Source organism: Marmota marmota, unplaced genomic scaffold, assembly GCF_001458135.2.
Source record: "Marmota marmota marmota unplaced genomic scaffold, marMar, whole genome shotgun sequence".
NCBI classification, from domain to species: Eukaryota; Metazoa; Chordata; class Mammalia; order Rodentia; family Sciuridae; genus Marmota; species Marmota marmota.
Genome location: NW_026000082.1, coordinates 9,885,643 through 9,900,380, shown reverse-complemented (window position 1 = coordinate 9,900,380; position 14,738 = coordinate 9,885,643). Strand labels below are relative to the sequence as shown.

The following is a 14,738-nucleotide window of genomic DNA, read 5'->3' as shown; positions in this document are numbered from 1 at the left end:
GGGTAAGGGCAGCTGGGCTTTTGAGCATGGGAGATGAAGGGCATTAAGTACCTCTTGACCCAGAGATGGATAGTACCCCTTTATCTTAGATGTGAATAAGTGTTTCCACCAATTGGAGTCTTGGGTGGTATCCCATGGTATTCTGTTTGTCTGGACATTAAGATGAGAAGGTAAGAGGAAGAGAAAGAGGTCTCTACCCTAATGGGAACTAGGGTACAAAATCTCATAATCACTGGCCTTCAGTTTTTACAAGAGTATTACCTTTACCAAGAATATTTTAATTACCAGTGGATAAAGTTTGTTCCCCCAAAAGACGAAGGGCGAAGCCTCAATTCTTACTCTAAGGGCTGCAGCATCTAAGTTCCAATCGAGAGATCTTTAAGTTTTACCAGAGCATGCTCTAGCCAAAAACCTGTCAATTATTTTAAGATTTTTCCTTTAGACACCAAGAATCTGAGGTGGAAAATTAAAGTTTATAAACCACTGAACAGAGAAAGTAACCAGAAAAGCATTGGGGTACCAATGATAACCAGGTAGTGAACAACAAACAAGACAGAGGCCCACGGCAAAGCCAGGGTGTTTCAAAGGCCCCACTGCAAGTGTGTTGTGAGCTTGGGTTGTTTGGAGAAGGAGGGAACCGCTGAGCTACTTCCTCTGGTGGGTCATATGGTGGGTGCTGTGGGTGCTCCCCTGAAAGACATAGGGGCTACTCAGTAAAGAGTCATCTGATGTCTGGATCTGAGGTGGGAGCAGAGGCTTCTCTGGGACTGATGGATTTTTGTCTTTTCATGATATAAGATTTTTGTATAAGATCATAAAGTCTTGGGTGTATGAGATTTCTGACTATTTGTCTTATCTTTTACAAACCAATTGAAGGATAGTATTAAAATTTGGGCTATTATTAATGGACCATTGTACTGAGTCTCTTAACTTATACTGGGGCCAAGTAGCATTACAATAGAAGATAAGGCATCTCTTTCTCAGATTATCAGGATCAAAGTTGTCCCAGTGGTACAGAATAACCCAAGATGGGACTCCTGTTGTATAAAGGTAGTTCCTCTCATGGTTGTCTGTAAAAGAAGGAAAACCTAAGGATCTAAGGACTAGATTCCAAATTCCATCAAAGTGTCACTCAGAGGAATGAGTCATCTCTGACTTAAGTATCTCTGGGGTCCCTATGGGGATCCTGGCCTAGGGTGGCCAGATATCTCTGGCCTTACATTTGGCAACAATATCATGGTTGAATGTTCCCTAGAGCACATGCCTCCTCTAAATCCATGAGTTCCTTCTGGCTCCTGAGTCCCTCGTTGAAATGATGAATGCCTTGGTAGACTGACCTGGCATTAAAAGATTGATGGCAAAAGACAGGGAGTCCCACTGAAACCTAGGACTAGGGTGAGATATAACAAGCTGACCCAAAGGTTGAAAGAGAGTACATCCCAGTTTGCTTTGGGGGACATCTTTTTAAATGTTGGAACAAGATCAAGCTATCACCAAGGGCAGAGGCCAACAATAATTTGTGGGACTCTTGGATATGGTGCCCAACTTTGGGGATTGTTATAACTATTTTCAGGAATATTGGCCTCCCTACCCAAGAAGCTAAGGGACAACCAAACCTCCTTTATCAGGTAGGAATCACTTGGCTTCATTCCAGCAGCTTGACCTTTGTTTCCATTCCCTCACCGTACCTTAAAAAAGGGACAGCAATCATCCTCCATGTTCTCAGGCATGGAAAACTACCATAGCCAATAGACCTCAGCACCCCTCTCTGGGGTGGGGGGAAATGATTGGTGCAAAAGAGGCACTTGCTCTCCAGAAGAAGATACCAAGAACACTTCAGGAGAGGAGGAATTGGCAACCTGCGTATAAAGGCCTATAAGAGGTCAATAAATATATAAAAAAAAAAAAGAAGAGGAAGTCACAGAGCCAGTTTGGAGCCATAGTAGAGCTAGAAAGGGAAGTGTCAACACAATTAGCCTTGGCTGAGCTGTTTCCTTCAGATGACCACAGCGTTGGGATTGAGTGGATGGTTTTACTATGTGCCTGTGATGGTGAGCTTTGCCTTGAACCAGCACAGACTAAATCTAACAGGATCTTACAACTGGATTATCCTGTCACAGGAGTCTTCAAGTGGCAGGCACCCTAATGTATCTTAGTTACCTAGACTGTACCTGCTGAGAGTATAACCGTGGGCCAAAGGTGTCTCCTTGTCTATGGCCAAAGAAGTTGAGGCCAGGAGAAGGCAGTAAACAAAAACAGAGGCAGATCCAGAATGCCTTGAGGACTTAGTGCAAATACATGGCAGGGGAGCTGAGTAATACCAGAGAGTCCAGCAAAGTCACAGGGTCTCCACACTTTCAGGCTATAGAGTTTCAAATGCTCTGAAGAGAGGTGTCTTCTGATCATCCTGGGGATTCCTCAAAGACCATCAGTTGTTTCTCAGTCTGAATGTGATACTATCAGAGAGTTTGACAGAAAAGAGAAGTAGGTTTAGGCAATTGCAACAAAGGATCCCCGACTCCCATAGCAGGACTTGCCTCCTGGCTGGCTCACCAAATAATAACAGGTGGGGGCAAGTTGGAATCTAGGTTCTTGGCATCCCGAACAAAGAATTGAGCAAGACATGCAGAAATAAGAAGCAGAGCATAGATTTATTGAAAGTGAAAGTGAAGGTAACGCTTGGTAATATAGAATGGAGTGAGCTGAGCGAGGGGTGGCTCAAGGCCCCTGTGTCTGGGTGAGTCTTGTCTTATATGCTGAGCTGTGCTTCATTACTCTGTCTGCACAGACCTGATTGAAGATCTTGCCCTATTTGTTCCCCTTGGTTACTTTATTTTCACCTAATTAGAATGAAGAACATGTAGTAGAATTGCCACAGGTGAAGTGGCAAGAATTGTCATGGTAATGGGACTTACCTTAAACAGGGACATGGTGACTCATCTTCCAGCCTTGCACCCCCAACCAGCACTTTTCTTGTACCCTGCCTACCCTATCTTGATGTTCCTAAACTCTTACCTCACTAGGAGAATTTAGGCACAGACCTGGAAGTAAAGTAACTAAGACTGTAGTCACCTGAGCTTTAAAAATCAGTGCATCAGAACAGAGATATGCAAAGTCAACAGGAGGACAGAGAAGAGCTTCCAAGCAGAAAAATCAAAATTGGCCTGCATGATTATGTTAGGATTTCTAAAGAAAGATGAGTCACCCTATGGTGGAATTGATCAATCACTTTAATTTAAAAGGAGAAGGTCACAAAGTCAAACCAAGGAGCACTACATATGGAGAAGATTGAGCCAAGCAAATTATTATTTGCAGTCAAATTGGTAGGACTGTCCCTACTGTGCTGTAATTGAGATGTCTTATTTAGATGTCATGAACTGTTCCGTGTGTCCATTTCTCCTTGTTTCTATTTCATGCTTACAACACACACACACACACACACACACACACACATACACACACACACAAACACGTTGCATATAGGATTTACTTTTCCCAGTAGGTCAGTCGGCTTCCAGGGAAAGTATGAGCTTATGGTAATGGGAGAATTCTATTTTTGCGAGTTTCATTTAGCAAGTGGACAATTTGCCTGCTGAGACCTACCTTCAATCTCGTGACCATAGTCTACCCTGAGGCTACCCAAGTCACAGGTACACTGCCAAATTCATCTACTCAAAGTAAATGTCTAAGCCTAAAAATATGCAGGATTGTGGAGAATTTGCCAAGGTAGAAAATATCTCTCAAACTGTGAGAACCTTTAGCAGACAAACTATTTGGGATCCTTGAAAAGGACACACAGCTCCCAAGAAGAGCACTTTTTCTAACATTTTAAATTCCATATCTCCCAGATTGCTTCTAAGTGGCCACCCATGGGAATGGGTATTTGCTCACCTATTATCTTCCCCTTCTTGGGATCCCTGTTCACCTCCTTTCTGCCACAGACTTCACTGGACAGTGGACTCTCTATATACTGGCCACTGCAGTCCCTGGGAATCAAGCACATGTTGCCAGGTGAGTCCTGTGCAGTTGAGCTTCTCTAACCAGCACCCTGTGGTGAGGGTCGTCATCAGCACCCAAGCCCTCCCTCCATCCATTTATCCTACTTTCTAACCAAACTGAGTTCCATCTTTCCTCCCACTTGGCTCCCTGGCTACTTCCAACCCAGCCAGCTCAGACAGGAAACAGAGACTCTCGCTGTGGATGACTAACATATTAAAACTTTCCATATCTTAGTACAGAGCATTACTCAAATTGGTTCAAGAGGCAAGAAGGTGGAATTGAAAGTATATGAACTTACAAAAACAAATATCTTATGTTTGACTATCCAAATGGCAAAAAATCTTTTTATACTCACTTGTTGAAGGAATGGGGAAACAAGAACATCCACAGACTGCTGGAATTAAAATTTTTACATTTCCTGGGGAACAATTTGGCAATTTAATATATTTAAATGTCTTTAAAATAAAAATGCATTTTAAATCATCAATGCCACTTCTAGGAATTTACTCAAGGAAGTAAAGATATATACAGAGATTAAGCTATACAGTTGTTCGTTGTAACATTGTTTGTATTAATGAAAAGTTAGATATAAGATAAATATTTAACAACAGAGAATCAGTTAAATAAACAGTATATTCATACAATGAAATCCTATGAAGTCTTTTAAAATGATATAGAAACACATTTATAGACACAAAAGAACATTTATTGTACTGTTAAGAAGAAAAATCAGTTGCAAATACATACATGGAAATAAGTCTGAAATGACATACCAATGTGATTATAGTTCTGATATGTGAATTTACTTTTCACTTGTTTATCAGTATTTTTCCATTTTTTGACAAAATTATTTATTGCTTATATAATAAAAAATATAAAATTTGCCTTTTTAAAAGATTTAGATTTGGTATTTATAAAGATTTTGGTTCAAATCCCACTGATTAACAAAGAAGCCATTGAGAAGTAACTTATGCCCCAAGTCTCAGTTTCCTTGTGTGCAAAATCACACTTTTCTCACAAAGTGGTTGTGAGGTTTAAATGGGAAAGCATCAATAAAGTGCCTGACCCAAGCAGACGTTGAAGAACACTCTTTCCTTTCCTTCCAGGATGTTCAAAAATACCTCAGAATAATAGTTCACAAGGACAAGGTGGGGAAATACAATCATATGAAATGTAGGTTTGAAAAATCAGTAGGGACTCATACTTAATGCTCTAGCCTTTATTTATTTATTTTTCTTAATTTTTTTCAGCTCTAATCTCCTTAACCCCAGGTGACCCATAGAGATGCCCCTCAGGCGGACTGTGTTACCCAACCCCACCAGTAGGTGGGGCCGATCTCCACCCTGTGTCCACATGGCCTGCACACCTATTTACCAGGCACCAGACAGCACCTCATGGAAGGTCATCCCATCAGAACTCACTAAAAACACCTGGGACCCTCCTCTCTCAAGTCTACCTCCTCCAACCTCAATCCAGTTCCTGTTAGCAGCTCCCTCAACCCTTACTTGAGGGATGCAACCCCAGCTGCATTGGGGTTGAATGTCCTCATTCATAAATTTCAATATCTATCAGGTAGCAACTGGGATTTTCCTTGACTTCTCCCAGCTTCTTATTCATCACTTACCACCCATTATGACTGCCTAGTAGGTGCTGAGCATTGGATTAGGATTCAGAGATGAGTTGCAGACAGACTCTGACCTGGGAAGCCTTACAAATTGTCGGGGAAAACAGGGACACACTGTCATACTATGCTACTGTGTTATAATAAGTATTATTGTCATATATGGATACAGTGATTGCTAGATGCCCGGGCCCCTTATAACCACTTTGTATATGTAAATGTGTATTTAATCCTCACAAACTACCTTTATGAGATACGTTAAAATTAACTATTTTATAAGGGAAGAAAGTGAAGCATAGAGATGGAATTTGTCCAAAACAGCACAGTTGGTAAATGGCAGAAGCAAGATTCAAAATGAGATATTTCTTTATACTCTTAAAAAATGAGGACTCCAAGCTGGGCACAATGGCACATGCCTATAATCTCAGCAGCTTGGGAGGTTGAGGTAGGAGGATCATGAGTTCAAAGCGAGTCTTAGCAACTTAGTGAGGCCCTGTCTCTAAATAAAATATTTAAAAAGGCTGGGGATTTGGCTCAGTGGTTAAGTGCCCCTGGGTTCAATCCCTGGTACCAAAAAAAAAAAAAAATGAGGACTCCAAAGAGCTTTTTTTATGTGGATCATATGTAGTGATATTTATCATATTAGAAATTAAAATATAGAAATGTTGTATACATTTATTTATTTTCAAATAAAATTATAAGTCAATTACATGTTAACCTATATAAAAGTTTGTGAAAAGAATGGTATTATTTCATGTTTACAGATCTCTTCAGTGTCTCATTAGCAAGTATCTCACATCTTTTGCTCTCAATCTACTGTGATTTGTTATTTAATTGAAATACATGAAGAAATCTGGCCTCATCAGACATGGAGTTGGAGTCTTCTTTGTTAACGCACTAAAACTCCACAAGTGATAGTTTCTTAAAGGCATACCGCAAAGTGGAATCTAAAGCCGGGTGCTATTGTCTGAATGCTTTCCACAATTTATGTTGGAATTTGATTGTCAATAATATAGTATCAAGACACACCACCTTTAGAAAGGATGAGTGACCACATGAAAGGGGCTGGAGGAAACTAGGTAAACTACGTGGGCCCTTTCTTGCTCTCAGCAGTAGTCATCTTTCCATCATTCTGACATAAACAATATGTAGAGACAAGATTTGTTGAGACTCAGAGTTTTGGAGATTTTAGTCTGTGGATAATTGTCGTCATGGTTTTGGGGCCTGTGGTGAGGCAGAACATAGGGGCCATGAGCATATGGCAGAGCAAAAGCATTATCTCATGGTCAGGAAGTGAAAGAAAGAGAGTGGAAGGGGCTGGTCCCATTCAAGGAGGGGATGCCCCCAGTGACCTAATGACTTTCCACTGGGCCCCAACTCCTGAAAGTCCCACCGCCTCCCAAGAGCACCCACACAGGCAAAATCACACACAGAGACCAAACACATGGCCTTTGGGAGACATTTCAGATCCAAACCCCAGTGCCCTTCTGCCTTTCACACAGCATTGAAGGTACTGCCAAGGCAGCAGATAGCAGCCCTAGCTGGACACTGAATCTGCTAGGGACTTGATCTTGGACTTCCCAGTCTTAGAACTATGCCAAATTATCTCTATTATGCAGACATCACCCAATCTGTGATATTTTATTATAGTCGTGGGCATGAATGGAGATGCTGGCTCACATGGAGGATATGTTTTCTAGAGTATCCATTTTACCCTTGAACTCATATTTTCTCATTGGCAGCTAATATTGTCACTTGTTTTCCTTGAAGTAGCAGCCCCAATTAACTCAACTTCATATCCTCACTGCCTCTCTCTTGGGGAATCTGCCAGCCCAAGACTGAATAACCACAGTGTGGCTATAAGTCATTCTTTCAAGGGAAAATGGAGTTCTATAAGAAAAAAAAAAATGTCTAGTTCATCTTCTAACTCAAACAATTGCTCCAACACTTTTCTTTAAGACTACCATTGTATTTTGGTAGATAACCAAAATGCTTTATTTATTTTGTCACACAAACCATTAAAAAGACAGTCATATAAGGGTTGATATGGAATCATTTTGATTATTTTTACTGCTTCATTAAGGACTTTCTTTTTGGGGGGAGGTGGGGCATCAGGGATTGAGCTCAGGGGCATTCCACTGCTGAGCCACATCCCCAGCCCTATTTTGTATTTTATTTAGAGAGAGGGTCTCATGAGTTGCTTAGCACCTTACTGTTGCAGAGGCTGGCTTTGAACTCATGATCCTCCTGTCTCAGCCTCCTGAGACACTGGGATTACAGGCATGCACCACCTCACCTAGCCATTAAGACATTCTTTAGTGAAAATGTTTTAACTGCGCACATGTGAGGAAGAATACAACCCTGAATCTAGAACACTTGGCACCTGTATGAGCTGCCTGGCCCCCATCTGAACAGCCCTGGCCCATCTCCAAGATTCCCTAGAATTCCAGATTTTGCTTACATGGATCACTTATAATCACCTACCCCCACAAATCAGACTCAGCCTAGACTAGACAAACCTCAGTTTACCTCAGCCCCATCAACACTGATTGGATTTCTAGACCCTCAAAAGAGGGAAAAGGGAGTGGAATTCACATCTGGAGCTGGGGCTGTGTGGCAGGCACGGCACTGTCTAATTCAGCCCTCATCATCTCCATTTTGCCAATCATGAACCTGGGGATGGAGGAAGGAGGATTCCAGCACAGAGCCGTCTGCCATGAAGGTAAATTCCCTGTTAGCTCCTTCAGGTCCATTCCCACAGTCCCATTCCTGCCCTCTGTCTGGACTTCCTCCCCTTCGTGTCCGCCGGCTGGTGAGCTTCCAGAATGCCTCACAATCAAAATTTCCTGAAATGCGAAAATTCCCAGCACTGGCGGTTTTAATCATCCAGTGTCTGAATTCCTAATAATCACACATCACTCAGATGTTGGAAACTATGAGACACATCAGTCCCCGGGATAGATAACTGATAAAGTCTGAATCGGGTTCGCTTCTGCCATCGTCTGTGGTGTTGGAACTCAGGACACCCAACTTTCCCTCTGGGAGTACTTCCACCCAAGCTGCAGGTCTCTCCTCTCTGTGTGTCCCACACACGGGAGTCAACATCCTCCAGCCCCTGCCTCTTCCCTGGAAAAGCCAGAACCCATTCAAACAAGTCACAAAACAACTCCCCAGGATGTGACCAGGATAAGAATCACATCCTAAGACTCAGTTTCAGGAAAGTTCAACCCAAAATAAACCCAAAGCTGAAGTAAATAAAGCATTAGGATTATTTTTGGGAGAGCAATTTCACAGAACTACAAGAGAGGAAAAAAAGATACTGCTGTCAACAGCCTTTGTTCAGATATTCTGTGTTTCTGGCCCATCTTGTTAAGTGGTGGTTTGGTATCTGATATTTATGCAAGGGGAATGACCCATGTTTACCAAAATTATACCATTTCTTCGGAGGGTAAGAGTGTCCTGTAAGCACTGGTTTGAGATAGGGCAGAGAGCCTGATGAGGACCCATGGTTGTGATGATTAAAGCCAGGCTAGAAAGAACATGTAATTTGTGCCAAAGAGCCCAGAGAACAATGGCTAAGCGAGAACTCCATTGAACACACACACAGGGACATTGCCTTGCAGCCTTGGGTCCATACGGAGAAGGGTCACACACTGAAACCTTTAAAGGACAAGAGAAGGAACAAGATTTGGTATAAAGAAGGGCAAAGTAGGGGCTGGATGTGAGGTTCAGTGGTAGAGCCTGTGGTCAGCTTGTGCAGGACCCTGAGTTCAATCCCTGGCACCATAAACAAATCAATAAACAAATAAACAAGCAAACACATGAATAAGAAGGACAGAGTGGGATAATAGACACTGGCTAAGCCTTAGCCCCACTTGTATATTCTGCCAAATGGAACAGATTCTATCATTGTGACCACCGTGATCTTGCGCTCATTCACTCTTTACCCAGTACTTAATGAGCATGTCATCCCCAGCTAAGCACCAGGAATACCACAAGGATGAGACATAGATGGTGCCCTCAAGGAGCGTCCAGGTCAGTGGGGGAAATGAACTCTTGTAGAGGTAATGAAAAGAAGGTAATGAGCCACATACATCCTGATGGGGAAGGTGGTACCTAGTGACAATGTCAATTGAACCTGTTAAAAAATCCCAGAAAGGATGATGGCCAACATTTTGACAGGTGGAGGTGGATGCTAATGGTAATCCCAAAGATACCAATCAACTTTTGCATTTATCACCCCCACTTAAATTCTTCAGCAATAGTAAACGCTTTATGATCCTTAATTCAAATTGGATGAGCAATAACTTGGTGTATTTAACTTGGGAAAGCAGCATGATCTAATGGAGAAAAAGAGCACCTCACTAGTTTGGAGTTTTCAGGGAGACAGGCCTGATTTGAACCCTGCTGCTGCTGCTGCTGCTGCTGCTGCTGCTGCTTACTAGCCATGAACAACTTAGCTACGGTCTGGGAATCCATACCTACCACGCAAGAATGTTACTAGAGAGAAAATGAAGCAATCGGAGCACCTGGTACTTAACATTGCCTTCTTCCTCTGAGATCAGGTAGTACATCCTGAGAATCCTTCATTTCCATAGATGAGCATTCCTCAGTGACCCTACAGCCTCCACTCAGGGTGCTGTTTTCTCTCCCCTACAGCACAGAAGAGCCTTGGGGCTCCTGTCCCCATTCCCTGACTTGTTCTCATTCAGTCCAGTTCTCAAACAACAACCAAAAGTGCTTTGGAATGTAGGCACTCCCATGCCTTTCCCCAGCCCCAAACCTTCCATGGCTCCCTGTGGTTCTAGAAAAGTGGAGATTTTGAAGTGGCCTTTAGGGTCTTCACTTTCCAGGTCCTGCTCACCTCTCAGCCTCATCCCTCCAACACCTGTCACTCTCCACTTCAGACTGGCCTGCAGGATCTTGCATGTACTTCCTTCCGTGTGCAATACCTGATAACTGTCATCCTGTCCTTCTCTACAAACTGATGCCTCTTCCTCCAGGAAGCAGGCCATGGTTTCTTTCCTCCCTGCCCCTGTACAAAACTGCGTCCACAGGTCCTATCTCTGTGCTCTTAGTAACTCCTACTTCCATCTCTCCTCAGTATATCACATTCTTTTGCAATCTCCTTCTTGACATCCATCAGTAGATAGAAAAACTTTTTAGATTTTATATTTTTTATCCCAGGTCTAGCTAACAAATGGTAGATAGAGACAAGCTTAAAACCCGGATCAGTCTTGCCCCCAAACTCATGGATTCCTATAATCCCTATTGAAATCTAACATAACCCCACCCCCCAGGTCAATCTCCTCCCCCAGCACCTCACACACAGGTGTTCCATGCCCCTCTATTTACATGGACTCACTTTCTGTCCGAAACTCATTGCTCCCTTGCAGGCTTGAAGGTACTCTTTGGAATGTACACAAGTATTATTCTTCCCGAAAACACTGAAGTCACTGATTTGGGTGAAATCATTTTGGAGTGGGTAATAAGCAGGGGACTTCCGTGGGCTCAGTCCTCTGACAGGGAGGAGGGGCAAGAATCATACTGCAACTCAGTTTAGGAGAAAATTCTTGGAAACTTGAGCAAGTGAGTTTGTTTCTTACTCATTAAACTGCGTTGAGCCAACCTTTGTGCTTTCATCAATATTTGTGGACTGAAAACATGACAAACTGTCCCCTGTGCTGCTCTGCATGTGAACATTGATTGATGGGACCAGGAACAAAATTCCCTGGGAACAAAAAAAAAAAAAAAAAAGAACTGGCATGACTGCCTAAGCAGTGTTTGTTTTCCATTTTGGAAGCTTCTGCTTCCAAATGAACTACACTCCATCAGCCGGTCACAGGTCTGCCACCCTAGAGCCATGTGGATCCAGAACATGAAGAGGCTTTAACGTCATAACGTTCTCTTGCATCTACCTGCCCTTTGGCCGGGTACTCATGTCCTTCCCTGGGGTGGCTCCTGAAGGTTCTCCTCTCTTCCTATTGCACTCTCCTCCAATCTATTCTCCAGCAAAGTGCTCTTGAAATATGGTGAAGCAATCTTTCATGTGTAGTGGGCATTATGGCTACTTGTCCACACCAGTCCTCCCACCCAGGATCTGAAGGTTTGGGTAGGAACCCTGAGATGAGCCAAATCAGCCAATCCCATAATGCAGTGGCCCTCCCGCAGAACTCAGTATAGGGTTTTGCATACCCTTGGTCACAGAGGTTGGGTGGGCATGAGGGGAGACCATCGACTGGGTGCTCAGGCTTGAATTTTGAGGTTGTGGGGGTAATGTTGTGGTTCTGTCTCATCCCCAGAGCATGAATGAGGAAGCACAGCCTCAGTTCTGCCTAAAGCCATTCTTGACCTTGAGGCAAACCACTGCAAGGAAGATGATGCCCAGGGAATCACCAGGCTCGGGCGGGAACCCTGACTGCACCACATCTGAAGCCTCCTCACCTTTCAAGCTCTCAGTTTTAAGCAACCAATAAACCCTCTTTACTGCTGAAGCCAGCGTGGGTTAGGTTTGCTATAACTTGCTACAGAAGGTCTCCTGGGTGATTCAAAAGCCTCCTGGTGCACTTGGAATTGCATCCAGACGCCCTACCTTGGCATTAAAGGCCCACTAAATTCTAAGATCAGTGAGTGGTGGGCCAAGAGCTAGATTTTCATTGGCCCCGGTATTACCAGCCCTTGCTAGCATGAAGCAGGCACTTTGTTAATTTTTTTCTTTTTTCTTTTTTTTTTTTTTTGAATGAGTGAACCCAGGTCTCTCTCCAGTACATTATCTGGAGACAGAAGACTCCCCTGACCCCCCAGTCCTGCTGCATCTTCTGCTGGAGCCACCTCTGCACACGGGTTGTGTTTTTCAAACTATCAGTTTTCTTGTGCAGCTCCTCCTGTGTGTCCTGAGCAGGTCACCCAACCATGCCCAGCAGTGTGTCTGACTCCAGTTTTCCAACAGGCAGCAGGGGTCAGTGAGGACCAAGGTGCAGGACTGTGCAAACATGCCCAGGAAGTGGAGCTGGAATGGGCTGGAAGTCTCACAAGTAGATCAGCAGGGCCTCCGAGCCATCATGGTTTGGGCCAAGATGCATGTGACCGTGGGTGCTCTCTCTGTGCGGGAGGAAGATCCAGCTTCAGGTCAGGACATTCCATTCCTTGCTCATTAACCCATATTCCCCTTCCTGCCTTAGGCCCTTGGCACTGCCCTTTCCTCAACTGCTCACCCAGTGACTCTACCCTGTGTCCAAACTTTGCCTTAATTCTCTGCTGTGCTTATTAAGGATTTTGTTTGCTTTTCTCTGTTCTCCCCTTAAAACATAAACTCCATGACAGTAGGGACAAGGCTGTCTCCTTTATCATATCAAGAATCCCCTGAAAAACCTTAAACAAGTGAACAGTTCCCCCTCACGCTCCATAAGCAGCTGAGGCAGCGTCCTCAGGTAGAGACCCCTGCCTGTGACCTCCTGGGCAGTGCTCCCACTCCCATCTAGAGTAATCCTCCCCTGACAACCACGTTCTGCTCAGCATATGGTTATTTCCTTCACTCTCCTTACCCTAATACAAAATGACCTCGTGGATTTGTGTTTACCTGTTTGATATCTGAATGTAAACTGTGGCATTCTTTGCTGAATCCCCAGGGAGACGGCTTCCTGACTTTAAGTAGATGCTCAATAAACTTTTGTGGATGGAATAAAGGAACAGGGAGGGGAGGAAAGAGGCTCTGAGGCTCCGCAACCAGTGGGTGTGAGAAGATAAAAGGGAAAAGTGGACCAAAGTTGACTTAGAGTATCTCTGCGAGGTAAACAGGGCCCCTGAGAGACCGAGAAAGCAAAGTTGACAATGTTGTAACCTCTTCCAAATAAGCTCCCTGCTGAAGTCCATGGTGGACACCGGATCTCTCTGATTCCTTTCCAGTTCCTTTTCTATTGATCCTGCTGAATACTCATCTACATTTTCTTCAAGTATTGACCATCTCCCCATATCCAAACCATCCAAATTCCTGCAGGGTAATGACTGGCTACTTGAGAAACAGTCACTGTGTCTCCAATTTCGCTGGTCTCCACTGTGATCCATCCATGCTGCTTCTACGAGGCCACAGCGGCCAATGCCAGGCTGACATTTTAAAAGTTTCATGGAGCCTTTGTGCTACAGTAAGGCCTCTGGCTTCTCTTTCTCTCAATTATTACCTTAACCATGCCCCGGAGACCTAAGGAGCCAGTTTATTTTGACTGGGAGATTGTTAAACTGCAGGAGGCAAGCCAGAGACACAGCCAGGCTGTGATTTCCATTGCTCACACAGGCCTCAGCCAGAGGTGCTGAGAATAGCCAAGGCCACTTCCTGCTGGAGGAGGAAATGGCAGTTTCCTCCACTCCCGGAAACATTGCTTCCTCTCTGGTGCCTAGATCTGTGTTCACCCATTAGACAGCCTCTCCCCACCCCAAAGCCCCAGAGACCAGCTCCAGTGTGTAGAAGACATCCTGTTTCCCCTGAGGAAATGGGCCAGATTGGAGAGTCTCCCGGGTATGAGTTGGGGCGTGAGTGATCAGAGGAGCAGGAAGGGGCAGCCGAGGACTCACACTAATAGATAGATATCCAGCATCCACCAGGATTGCACCCCACCCTCCACCCTGTCCTGACCCTTAGCCATCCAAGTGAACTTGACCCACGCCCACCCAACTTTGCTGTTCAAAGTCCTCCCGAGATCTCTCCCTTTTTTTCTTAATTGACACATACTCATTATACATATTTATGGGGAACAGTGGGATATTTTGATAGCTGTGTACAATGTGTAATGAACGAATTAGGTCGTGGCACTGTACTGCAGAATGCCAGGGCTTATTCCTCTGCTCTAACTGCATTTGGGTGCCCCGTGATCGCTTCTGAGTCTCTAAAGCTTACTCTGTCTCCTCCATCCACTATCTTTCTTTTGTACCACATCATTCCAGAACAACAACAACAACAAAAAACTCTGTTCCTTTGTTTCTACAAAAATATTTATTAAACATTTTAAATGTTCACACACACATTCCAGAAGTTAGAAAACTTTCTGGGCATTGAGTGGTTCCAGGGTGCCATCATGTTGCCTGGCAAGTAACCTCCCAGAGAAAGCTCTGGAACCAGGCATCC

At 44.0% G+C, this 14,738-nt stretch overlaps 2 long non-coding RNA genes across 3 annotated transcripts in view; one reads left to right on the top strand and one right to left on the bottom strand.

The window, feature by feature from the left end:
* Positions 1 to 1,616: 1,616 nt before the first annotated feature.
* On the bottom strand, positions 1,617 to 13,584 carry LOC125620370. The gene is made up of 4 exons (XR_007351986.1): positions 13,200 to 13,584; positions 10,986 to 12,721; positions 3,892 to 3,986; positions 1,617 to 1,688 (listed from the first exon to the last, which is right to left on the bottom strand). It is a non-coding gene; the product is annotated as an uncharacterized LOC125620370 (long non-coding RNA).
* LOC107141724 overlaps positions 11,443 to 14,738 on the top strand; it is a 43,861-nt gene continuing 40,565 nt past the window's right edge. The window contains exons 1-3 of one of the 2 annotated variants that reach the window (XR_001503470.2): positions 11,443 to 11,553; positions 11,923 to 12,463; positions 12,570 to 12,748. This is a non-coding gene — a long non-coding RNA (uncharacterized LOC107141724). Of the gene's footprint in view, positions 11,554 to 11,922; positions 12,749 to 14,738 lie in introns of both variants that reach the window. The other variant, XR_007351984.1, reaches the window with a different exon arrangement.